The sequence below is a fragment of the Marmota marmota genome, unplaced genomic scaffold, assembly GCF_001458135.2.
Source record: "Marmota marmota marmota unplaced genomic scaffold, marMar, whole genome shotgun sequence".
In the NCBI taxonomy this organism is placed as follows: Eukaryota; Metazoa; Chordata; class Mammalia; order Rodentia; family Sciuridae; genus Marmota; species Marmota marmota.
In genome coordinates, this window is record NW_025999949.1 from 14,851,040 (window position 1) to 14,864,015 (window position 12,976).

The following is a 12,976-nucleotide window of genomic DNA, read 5'->3' on the forward strand; positions in this document are numbered from 1 at the left end:
CGAACCGGCAGGAAATGGAATTCTCTTGCTGCAAAAAAGCCAGCCTGAATTGTGGCTCAGCTCTCCTTTCTCTAGGAAGCAAAGCCTTTAATGATAAAATATGCATGTTAGATAAGGAGTGGAAAAAGTCTTGCTGGGACCTAATTTTATTATAAATTAAATATTACAAATGCTATAAGTCAAAAATTCAGGGATTCATAAAATTTAGGCAATTTATTTAACTCGAGTCCATACTGTAGAAGAGTGGAGTGCCTGCCAAGAAAATACAATGGTTATAATTGTACTCTGATACATTTCAAATGGAAAGCTTTCTGCAGACATAATTTTGGCTTCAAGACTGGAACACTTTCTTGGCATTGAAAGGGCATTTGATTCATCGGGTGTTTCACAATGTATCACTAAAAAGACCTGGTGAGCAGCCAGTTCCCTATAGGGTAATTTTTCCATCCAGATGCAAGTGCTATCAGAGGCCCTCGTCAGCTAAACTAATTATGATCTTGCAATTGCTGATGCCTGCTCACTCTAACATTCGACATCCTCCATTAATCATCAATACAAGGAAAATGAATGAAACGTAAAGAAATGAGGGCTGGTAAGCTGCACAGCTATAAAAATCTGAAATGAGAGCAATAACTTAACAAGATTGGGGGAATGTTTTTAGTGAGTACAAAGTCAGGCTAACAATTGCCCTTTTAAACCAAGAACATGGTTTCATTAGTATAGCAGGTTGTGCCACTTTAGGTGATGTAATAAAAACTTGATTTTCACAAAGATAATCTCCAGTTCTCCTTTTCTTACTGCCCAACACCCCCCATTCCAAGTCAAAACCAAGAAAACACACAAGTTTCTAAATCTCATCAACAGCAATATCAAACATTGAGCATCAGAGGTCCACAGATTTCCAGTGGGAACTGTTGCAAAAGTAGAGGCTACTGCCTCCCGAAAACCAATGAGCCATTAGAGGTCCTGTTATCAAACATCCTGGGGCCCCCTTTATCCAAAGTAAGCTGGGGAGCCCAGTTAGGTTATAATTGTGAAACTTTCCTGGGGCCATCCTGTCATTTTCTTAGATCTAAGTAACATATTTGGCAAATCGACATCAACTTGATCCACATAAAGGCAATGTAAATGTCCATTTGGAAACTAACCCATATATATGGCTGAGGCTCAAACCTGAATGTGGAGCCATTCACTGCAGCATGCTCTCCTTTCCTTATGCCCTGGCTGCTTGACACAGCATGCCAAAGTGGGTGTAATCCTGATTTCAGTGAGCGTTTCAACCCTTGCACAATTTGGTGCTTAATTCTCTTGCAAAGAAAGTGCCCTTCATTAGTTAGAGGGAAAATCCTGAAATTACAGTACTGGTTTCCACAGGCATATCTTACTGAAAGCAGTCCAATAAAGGTTGTTGTACTTTAGGTAAACCATATCTTATTTCCAGTATACTAGGGGTGCGCTGAAGTCACTCAGAATCAGGATATCTTTGACATTAATAATCAGGTTTAGGAGTCAGACTACTTCTATTCAAAATCTGTCTCTGACATTTGCTATGTGCAACTTTGGGCAAAGTTATTTAACCTCTCAGTGCTGAAATCACCGCCATCTTTGCAGTATGAACAGCTCAGAGCATTACATAGATTAACAGATGCAATTAAAACAGTTACAGGGATGTAGTAAATACCCAGTGAGTTAGCTAGTTGTCAAGGGGATTCAACTGTGACTTCTTTTATATGACAAACACACTTTGCAAATTATATCAAAATTGTTAGTTTTGTTTTTCTCCTCATTTTTTGACATTTGGGACAAACTAAACAATTAGATATTGTCAAATGTATTTCATTTGTGCCTATCTTCTCAAATATGAGAATGGAAAGTTGAGTCAGAGTGAAATATCTAGGTGTTCACACCTCAAATTCAATGGGAGACTGCTTGCATGGGGGTGGAGAGTGGGAGGTAGGTGAGAAATATTTCACACACAAAATGTTACCTCCCATGTCAATAAATTTAGCACTTTGGTAAGTCTTGGACCATATTTTTGGTGCACTGAAGTTTCTGGAAGCAGCAGAAAAGTGGGGGATGTGGACAGTGTCCTTGGCTGCATGACCACAGAAGCACATCTCTCTCAACCACAGCACAGGTGACAGGCCTGACTTGGTCGCAGGATGCACAGTGTTAGCTGCCTAGACACAGGAACCTCCCTGACGTTATGCGCATCTTGAGCCCAAGCAAGGGCAAAGTGGCAGTTGGCTGCCAAAGGAAGCCTCCCTACCCCACTTAAAAAGCAAGCAAACAAACAAACAAACAGCTTTGACTTAAAGAAAAAGCAAAGCACTAAAGACCATATTCATTCAGTATATCCTGCATGGCAGAGTTTTAAAATATTTTATTATTTTTCTGTATGCTTAGCTTTTTAAGTACAGAAATCATGTTTCCCAGTAGTCATCAAAAATTCTAAGTAATTAACACCCAGAACAGTGCTCTGTCTCAAGAGGATAAATATTACAAAGTTGAAAGTAATACTGTTTATCATTACTTCTATCATTAGTATTTACGCCTATCTTTTGGGGAAGGAGAAGTCTTGTTTTTTGTTTTGTTAACAAATCTTGTCTAAATGTCTCCACTCAGGTTAACAAGTTTACCAAGAATTGGGAAGAGACAGTCGATGATGTTGTGACAAACAAAAATCAAGAAAATGCATTGTCCAATCCTATATTATAAGCTTATTTATTTATTTATTTTTTGGAAACAGCTTATGCTAGGTTCTTGCTAGGTATCAGAGTTCCTAGGTCAGGCAGGACAAATCTCCAGTTTTATTTTATATCCATGTTATAGTCATACATGCCTGATGGCTCTAAATGTGCATGTGTATATTTAACAAGTTCCTCTTTTTCTACAACCTCTTTGTAAGAGATAGTAATAATTTGTACCTCTGTGACCTTGTGCAGGAGAGTGGAGAATTATGAGTCCTATGGCTATAGGCAGCACTGGAGAGAAATGAAAGAAATAAGTAGCTAATGGGTAACACCAATTGGTGTTCCTGAGGAATGTACTTAGCACAAATCTCCTCTCAAACTGAAAGAAAGCCACATGCAGCAGTTGCATTCTCTGCCCCTGACCTCTAAGCAACACTTTCTACTTCTATGTGGGTTCAACAAAGAGATGCCAGTTGCATAGAAACACATGCCCCAAAGACCAAAGCTACAGAAAAGTCAGCTCAGCTGTAAATTTCTACAGGGAAGCAAAAACAAAAACTCAGTTCAAGGAAATAATTATTTTTAAATTTAACCTTAAATATCAGTAGTTTGATCAGTAATGTATAGGTTGAATTTATGTGTTGCCTCCCTACTATTTTTGTGGATTGGTAATTTCCTCTATGACAAAGGAAGGGTAATGGTAGGACCCATTAGTAAGGAGTTTCTAGCCAGTGATTGGCCTAGCAGGTACTTTTCAATAATCACTAAGAGGACTTGAGATCACATGTTTCTTTTCTGTATTTCAAATGTATTATAACCACAAAATTTTTACAAAAACAATGTAGGTGATGAATTGGACAATCATACATACCAGAGTTTGAAGTAGAAAATGATGAATGTAACTTTTAATATAGGTACACTTTAAATCCAAATTAATTTTTCCCCTAAAGTATATCAAGAAATATAAAGGACTAAATAACTATTTAAAATAAAGCAAGGTAGGTGAGGCTGAGGTACAAGAATTGCAAATTCAAGGCCAGCCTACGCAACTTAGCAAAACCCTCTCTCAACATAGAAATCTTCTTTAAAAAGGTTAGGGCTATAGCTCAGTGGTAGACTGCTTGCCTAGCATCTGTGAGGTCCTGGGTTTGGTTCCTAGGCCTACTAAATAAAGGAATAAATAAATAAATAAATGAGAAGTAAGACAAAGAGAAACAAAATATCTTTAGTCTTTATTAATAGCAAACCACTGTATGGATATAATTATAGCAGTTTTATTTCTCCAAAGTACCCAAGTTTTGCTTTTAGGAGACTTAATTCCTCATTTAGTTTTATATCATTCTGAACTGAATCTTGGCATATGTGTTGGTAAGTACAGATATGACGGAAAGAAAAAATGATAAAAAAAGTTTTACATTGATTCAGCTGTTTTTATGGCTTATTTTATTATTTGAAGATCAGCCAAAAGCAGAAATTTTAAGGTTTTCAAATTTCATTATTAACAAAGAACTGATTTCATCTGATTAATAAATGGCAAATTTGATTGAATTATTTATTCAAGTGGCTTAACATTTAGAGACATGGATATTCATTCCTAAGATATTAGAAGTCTCCATTGGTGAAGGAATTTGTGCAAAAATTATCTTTTATAATAGTTTTCTATGAATAAAAACCATACTGAGACCATGTAATTACATAATAAGCCTTGATAGGCAGAGTATTTACTCACATTTTTTATGGTTTTATATCTTTGCCATTTTAAATTGAATCAATCTGAAATTTGATATATGTGCTGTTAGTCTGGATGTACCTCAAATATTTTTAACTCTTTAAATATTTTCTGTGTTTATTTGATTATATCTAGAATTCTTTGCAAATTTCATTTTAGGGAAATGCACAGATGGCTATGATAGAACCTTCTGGTACAATTTTGCAGTAATAAAATTTTAGTGGTAAATTTAATTCAATTCAGTTCTGGGAATAGTTACTGAGTGTCCACCATGTGCCTGGTACTGTGCTGGAAGTGGGGGTCATGGCAGTGTACAGAGTTTTCCATGGTCTGAAATCTTGCAGAGTGCCCAGTGGAATCTAAAAACATCAAATGATACAAACTGAGATTGTTTATGAACATTGATCGTTTAAGGCATGTAAATTACATGGAAATTCTGCTGAAGAAACCAAAGTATTCACCGTGAACAAATCTCATTAAAGGGCTGAAAGTTATCTTACTAGCAGTTGATTCACTCTCTATGCTCCTTTATAAAAAAGTATAATCATCTAGTCCTTTCAGAAACAAATTAACAAGTGTTTACTGTCCCATTAGAAATAATGTCCTATCAACATCATTGCCCTACTAACTAGCAAGAGAGCTGATATGAGTTATAATGTGTTTTCGACTGTCAGCTATATAATACACAGTCAATAGCTGTTGAATAAATGATGAATATTAAGTTAGTCCTTATTACTATTACTTCACCATGATGAGACACAGAAGGCCACTTCCTTTACCTGCTTTTCCCCACAGGCTATATTGACTATATACGATGCTACAGAATACATAGAATGCAGCAACTAGAATGACTTAAAATTAGATGGTGGCTTGTAGTGAACAGCTTTAGATTAACAGGCAGAATTTTACCAGAAGCACAGGCTGATCATTAGTTTAGCAAGAGCAAAGAGAAGAACTCTGCCAACAGAAAGCAATAGTTACCAATATCTCGGCTGACTTTTGTTCCAAATAAAATTGTGAAGAATCAGTTGAAATGAGCTGTACAACAAGTCTATGCCTGCTTTAAAACAACCCTCTTTGCCCTCAGATTTCTTGCCAGGAAACAGAAGGGACTCCATATGGTTCAGCCAAAACCTCATCTTATAATCACCTATCTCAGAGCTTGGAAATAAAACCTGTTTACCTGGCGTATTTAACTCACTTCCTCAACACATCAGCAATGAGAATGGAGACCAGTGTCAACTAAACTAACATCTCTGGCTAGGAGTGATGGAACAACTCCTGCTCCAGGACATGAGGCAATATATATCCTAGCAATCCTACACTGGGCCCAGGTACGAAAGTGCCTAAGCCTCATCCCACTGACACTTCGCCATGCAGAGAGTTGCCCAATGTATCAGGCAATGCTCCAGTGCAAAACACATTAACTGCATCTCTTCTGATATGCAACTGGTGACTCCTGAAGTGAGAGAGCAGAAAAACAAAATTCCTCAATGCATAGCCCACAGTTTAGATTATTCATACAAATTCTTCAAATCTGATGACTCTGGAAATTAGCCACACAGATATAAAACCTCTCACACAGGTCTGAGGTCTCCCTTCTTTGACTCACCCTCTATTTTGTAAAGGAGCAAATCAAACATCCAATGTCATACACAAATTGCATAACAGAATCAGATCTGGAAAAAGCCAGATCTTCAGAGTTCTAACCCATGCCATTTCTGGAATAATGTGCTGCCTTTACAGCAACTACGCATTTGGACAGCTAAAAATATGGTTGAAAATTTATGTCTGCACTGTCTTTTTTCATTCCACGTGAAAGTCATTATTGTCAAAAGAACTACTCAAGTCTCTCACTGCTTCTATTTCTGCCACCATGTATCTGTTTTCACCTTTCCTTCAGCTACAACAATGGCTGGAAAGTTGTTCCACAGGGACATTTTCTTCTATGCCAGTGCCAAAATCTGACACTGGACAGGGGGAAAATGTAATAGAAGGATTTTTGGAGGCACTATTAGGCAATTTTAGCACCTCTTAAGCAAATTTTGGCTTGAAGTTTTGAAAAATTCTTTTAACAAATCTACTGCATATTTCATTTATACAATACATTTAACAAACGCATTTATTATGGGAATATTTCACATTATGAAAAATAAAAATCTCAGTGATAGACATATCCTAAAAAAAGCCTAGAGTCCAAAGTTCTCAGTTTCTAAGCATTTAATCAGAGAAACAAATGGTTATTTTATGAACTATATAGAGTTGCTTTTATAATAGTTAAAGATGATCATAATTTTTTTGAAAGAAACAAATAATTAAAAACATTTTTTTTTGTTAGTTCACAAATAACAACTGGCCCATAAAGTGTTACTGTCCTCAGTGCAGTTACGTACATCTCAATGTTTCCTTAATATTTCCAAATAGTATTGGGAGTCATAAATTCATTTGGAAGAGTCTCCTGGATCCCAAGTTTAAAAGCTCCTGATGTATACTATCCAGGTTTAGATTTAAAGCAAATAATTAGGTATTCTTATTTTTCTTTTATTGATGAGATAAAAGACTGAAAGTAGTTTTGTGACTTATCTAGCATCAAAATATATATCTGGAACCTGATTTAAACACTAAGCAATGAACACATGGATCAAATAGTACATGATACCTCATTAATATGTAAAACTTTTTGGTTTTGTATATCTGTTAAAAAGAGTTTTTAAAAACTCAAACAAGTAAACAACAACAACAACAACAAAACCCATTCAGGTCTCTAAGTAAGATAACATTACACAAAGCATTTCTGAACCAATCATCTGGTCCAATTCTCTTATTTGACTTTTCATCTCTTCTTTAATAATTACCATTGAAAATTTAATATATGCCATATAATGTAATATACAGGCTTAGTCTAATTATCTGATGTCCTCAAAACCATCCTAAGAGGCAAGTATTATTATTTTTATTCCTTCCACTAAGGACTAGAAAACTGAGGCTTAGTAACATTTCCAACTGCCAAATAATAGGGCTAAGATACAAACCCAGGCCTCCTTCACTTCAGAGCCACAGTTCTTTGCCATGTTTTAGGTCTTATCACTCAGGAGGAGACTGGGGAATTTTTATCAAAAATATTTCACCATAGCCTGGCTTTGAAGAACTCTTATCTCTTCAAGTCACCCTATAACAGCTGATTGAAATTATGCAAGTTTTAAGGTAACAGAAAGAAATGACTCATCCTTGATCAGATATGGTAACAAGCTCCTCTGAGAGTGACAGACACAGTCATAGCTAGAGGAACAGAGCATTTGGCTGATGAAGAGCAGAGGTGGGGAATGGGGGTAGGCGGTGTGCAGCTCATGTGTTTTGATCCTGCTGTGTAAAAGAAAAGGGAGGGGAGAGAGGGAGAGAGGGAGGGAAAGAAAGAAAGAAGGGGGGGAGGAAGGTAGGTCTGTGTTGCTTTTACAAGCAGAAGTTGGTGACACCACTTAGATACCTTTGGAGTGCCTGTCACATGGGAAGACCACTGTGAACTATGATCTCTGCTCTTGCAGCAACTTGGCTAGAGATGGGTAGGATAATGGTGCTGGGGTTTTGGTGTGTTCTGTAAACACAAGTGTTCATGTAACAATTCATGACACGGATTTTATATATCCCCAGGCAGAGACCTTCTGCAACATTTGGTATCATCATTACTCGGATCAAATACTGCCAATTATTAAAGACAAGGTTTATTTTTACCAAATTTCTCAAGATTCAGGTAGTATAAAAAGTTATTTCCCCTTAAACACTCCCCATTTTATACATGAGTTTATGTTCCTTATGTGCCTGTGGTGTTCATGTTTCTATTTTTCCTGGGTGAGACACAGCAAAGACACAAATATTCTTAATTCTTAAGCACTTCTTAACAGGATCTTAAATCTAGAGGACATGGCACAGGTTGGATGTAAAAACAGTATTTTGTCTTCTCAGCCAAAAAAAAAAAAAAAGGTAACTACTGATTGTTTCCATCAAAACAATAAAAACTTATAGGAATACAAGAGTTAAAAACAGAGAGATTCAAAACACTAAAAGTGATAGTAAAAACCTTCAAATGTGCCAACAAAGAGACCTGACACCAAATACAATTTAATTTGGACAAAAAATTTGATGGACTATTCTATTAATAGTGCTTATACCATTTCATTATCTATAACTTTTAAATATACAAGTGGGTTAATAAACTAGGGAAGTGAACCTGAATTTCATTTAGTTTTTGAATCTATAAATTATTTTAACATATTATCACATTTAATTTAATTTTGTATTTCCTCAAATTGCATAAAATTGCTAGGTATTTAAAGACATTCTCCCAATGGCTGAAATAAGTGCCCAGTGGTTGTGTTGTGTTGTTCAAATGGAAGATTATCTTTAATAAGAGCTCTGTGACTGTGATAGGTAAAAAATGGAACATGAGCAGATAATTTTATTATAGAGGTACTGTGCAGACAGGGAAATCGAAGCTGATTTTTAAAGTTTTAATAACACGATTTTTAAAAGACTACTTGGAATTTCCTTAACAATAATGATGTAATTTTGTAATAACTGAAATCTTTCATGGGAAAACTGCTTCTTCAATAACTCACCCAGTCAATTACAAAGGAAAGTCCTGTAATAGGCTATTCCCCCCATCAAATAGCTCACGTACACGACTTCCTTTTCAATTACCAACTTGTCTGCAGTACCATCTGTAAAAACGAACACATACCTTATGCTGCCAGTTTCTGCTTTTGCACGTCCATTAGTGGGACTGGCTGCAGCTGCTCAAGAAGAAAGCAAGGATTGTCTTTGTTTTGAGATATATTCCCCCTTCAATGCCTCCATGTTAGCTCAAGGTAGCACACTGTCTTGGGTAGGCAACTGCACTCAATAGGCTCCCTTGCACCCCGGTCTTTGTGATCTGGAGTTTGTTAATCACACTAGATCACATACCAAAGCAAGAACTACCTCATCGCATCCAGCACTCTCAAGACTTCCCCCTCAGTCATCCGTACCAAAAAGAACAGTTAAAAATCATCCCGTGCTTTGACATTTTGTACATCCAGCAGAGTATCAGGAAGCCAACACTAAGACCTGGCAGCAGGAATGGAGACACAAAACTCCGGCTGCGTGAGATTTTATTTCAAGAGAGGGACTCTGAAAGTAGAACACAGCAACTTTTCAAAAACTTTATTTCCCCTGCCTCAGGTTTATATACTTTGACTGTTGGCATTATTTTTTTTCTCCCTAGATGAACATTATTAATCTATTCACAGTCTCTGCCAAAGTTGTAAATAAATTATTGTAAGAAATTACCCATGATTAAGTTTTCAAAGTGACCTACCCTAAAGAAACAATGCTCCTCCCTATTGTGAAGTAATGGGAATTAAACAAAAGAAAAAAAAATACCAAACTCTTAAAAAAATAACATTTGAAAAGAAGATGAACAGAGAAGCTGAAATTTAAAACACATGAAAGAAATAATAATTTAAAAAACTAGAAATTGCTCAGTTGTGATTTACCCTGTGTTATTCCATGTTCCTAATATATATCAAAACTATTCTTCATCAGAAGAGCTACTTTGTGAAGTGTGGAAGATTAGTTTCTGGAACATCAGAATGTCAATTTTGCCTCAGCTTTTCATATATCAAATTGTCTCAAATCACCAAATAGATCTACTTTCTTAATATTTAGGTACAGAGAAAGAGAGTGCTGCATTCCAATTATTTTACTTGCAAGTTTCCCAGTTGACTGGGAGACTCTAAAGGAAGGATCTATTTTAATCTTTGTACTATCTGTGCATTGAACATGGTACGCATTTAATTTAACAACAACTTAATTGAATTGAATCTATCAGAAGAGATACTGATGATTTCAATAAACAGCCATTCCTTTATAATATGTGTATGTACATGTGTGCACATGCAAACATGCCGTGAAAAAAGATTAAGGGTAGCTTTATTCATGCAATATAAATGGCTGTAATCGTTACAGAAACTTTCTGTAGAACTGAAAACAGTTTCACTTTTGTGAGATGCAAAGAAAATAAATTCAGGACCATATTCAGTCTGTGTATTCTATGAGAAGAGAAAGGTATGGGCCTTCTTTCCTTAAGCTTCTGAACAATTTGCAAATATTGCATATGTTGGTGTGTGCATTTGGCTGTATGTATATGTGTGTACATGGTTATAACATACAGACCCTCCTATAATGAATCCACTGAAACACTTTCAAGCACAATGTAGTGAGATGCCACAAGCTACTTTAATTTTCATTAAAATAATATCACATTTTTAAAGTGAAGCTAAATTATCCATGATGGTCTTAAGAAATTCCATGAATTTCCTGAAGTTGAGAATAGATATAATTAACCTACAAAATTTTTAATAATTAATAACATAATTTGTATAAGTCTGAAAACAGTAATGGACTACCCAGAAGTGTGTCTTCTATGTCAGGTTAATAGTGATTTACTTTAACAGGCACAAAATAAGACAGTGATAACTTGAAATTCATTTATATTATCAATTTATTTTTATTATTATGTTCCAGCTCTTAATTCACATTCATAATTATCATAAATATAATATGTCTGAGAGAATAATGAATGCCATGCTTGATACGTATTAATGAGCACTACATTCCTTTTCACTCTTAATTTCGGAAGAGTTTAAATATTTCAAGAGATATTATATGTAAGAAGATATTAAATAGTTGAATAAGCTTTTGAACAAAGCTTAATCTCCATAAGCACATGTTGACACTGTATATTATGCAAAACTGTACATAAAGGGACTCAAAATTCATTCATATTTATTTTCATGACATAAAAAAGTATGAACAGTGACCTAAGACTTCCTTATATAATTGACTATTTTATAAATGTTTAATATATTGGTTACATATTTCAAAATATATAAAAACTGCTTTTTTTTTCTCTCCCATTCTCTCATTTTAGAAGGAGTTCCAAAAGATCTTGAAGGAACTCAATGCATAAGTCCATCTTTGTTGATTTATTCACTTTCATAATATTGGTGAGTCTATCAAAGATACAAATTTCTCACCCAAAAATGAAGTCAAAATTTAGGCAAGGAATGAGTGCCTTTGGAAATTTTCTGAAACATAATGGAATGCTTTGTAGATCATATCCCCTCATGCATATAATATTATTCATTTCTACTTGCAGATAGTTTTCTACTTTCATACAATGTAGACACACAGGTTGCATAGCAATGAATATTCAGTTAATAGATTACATATAAAAGTTGATTCATTTAGACTTCTATAGGTCCAGACTTAGACAACTTTGCACAAGAATTAATGTTGGGGGCTAGTTTAAAATTCACACTCACAAATTTTGTTCCATTTGGAATCTGATAGTTTCTTTTTTGCTCCCCCTCACAACTTAATATAGAAGCACACAACATACACTTCAAATATGTATATGTATATACACACAAATTTGCTTTTCAAAAAATGTGGGTTCAATGTCTTCTAATTTAATATACCTAAAAAATCTGGGGTTGATGGTTTTATATTTTAAAATATCAACTTAGAAATCCTGAAGTTACGCTTCTTTTCTAAGGGTATATCTTAGAAGATAAAATATCTCTAAGATAAAAAATGATTTAAAAAATGTAACAGTAGAATTAATGAATCAATGAAACTTAAGAAAACAGCAGGAAGCATTTCATAAAGAATTTTGTAAGGTTAAAATTTTCTGAAGATAGGACATGCTCAAAAAAGTGGTGTATTCTGTGAAGAGAAAGTTAAATGGCATTCTTTTCTACCTATCATTTAAGATTTTAGTTAATTAAATTACATATATATACACACAGGTACAGAAAGTATATACAGGAGATTTTGATTATAAGGTAGCATACACACTTACTTAATGTGCTCATGTATATACTTTTTGGGCAAAATAAAAAAGTGAAAATAGCTGTTTTCCTCTAAATCCATCTAAAAGAAGGCAGATATTAAAAAATAAAAAGAAAAAATTGAATGGTACCAGACTAAAATGCAAAGTAACTCACATTAAAAAACAACACCAACAGGCAGAGGAAAGAAAAGTCATAATTTTTAAAGAAGAAGAAAATCACCATTAGCAGAGGTTTAGCTAATTAGCCCACCTAATGCAAGGCTTTTATGTATGTAGGTTTACAAATTTCAGAAAATGACCAAATTATTATCATTAACTTGACCCCTTCCAGAATTTGACCTTCTAATAGATTTGTTTTATAAGATATGACATTGTGAACAGCTGTGCTATTCTTTCTTGAACTTGAATTAAAAAAATATTAGATGAAAATAGGCTGGATTCTTTGGTAACCGTGCGGGGGGAGGGAGCAGAGATGGAAAATATTGTGAGTTCCTATCTGTGCAAGTCATTTTGAAGCTCAGGAAAGACACTGAAGTATTTCAAACATTTTGGACAGTCAAATGATGTAGAAAGAATTTGAAAATATCTCTACAAATTGAGTTCGTTAATATAAAGAGGTATGATTGTTGAAATAAAAAGGCCATATATCTGATGTTCTGATCTTCA

The 12,976-nt window shown here is 34.8% G+C and overlaps 1 protein-coding gene across 10 annotated transcripts in view; it reads right to left on the reverse strand.

Annotated features, from left to right (window-relative positions):
- Trps1 (transcriptional repressor GATA binding 1) overlaps window positions 1–12,976 on the reverse strand; it is a 239,188-nt gene that overhangs the window by 10,698 nt on the left and 215,514 nt on the right. The window lies entirely within an intron of this gene.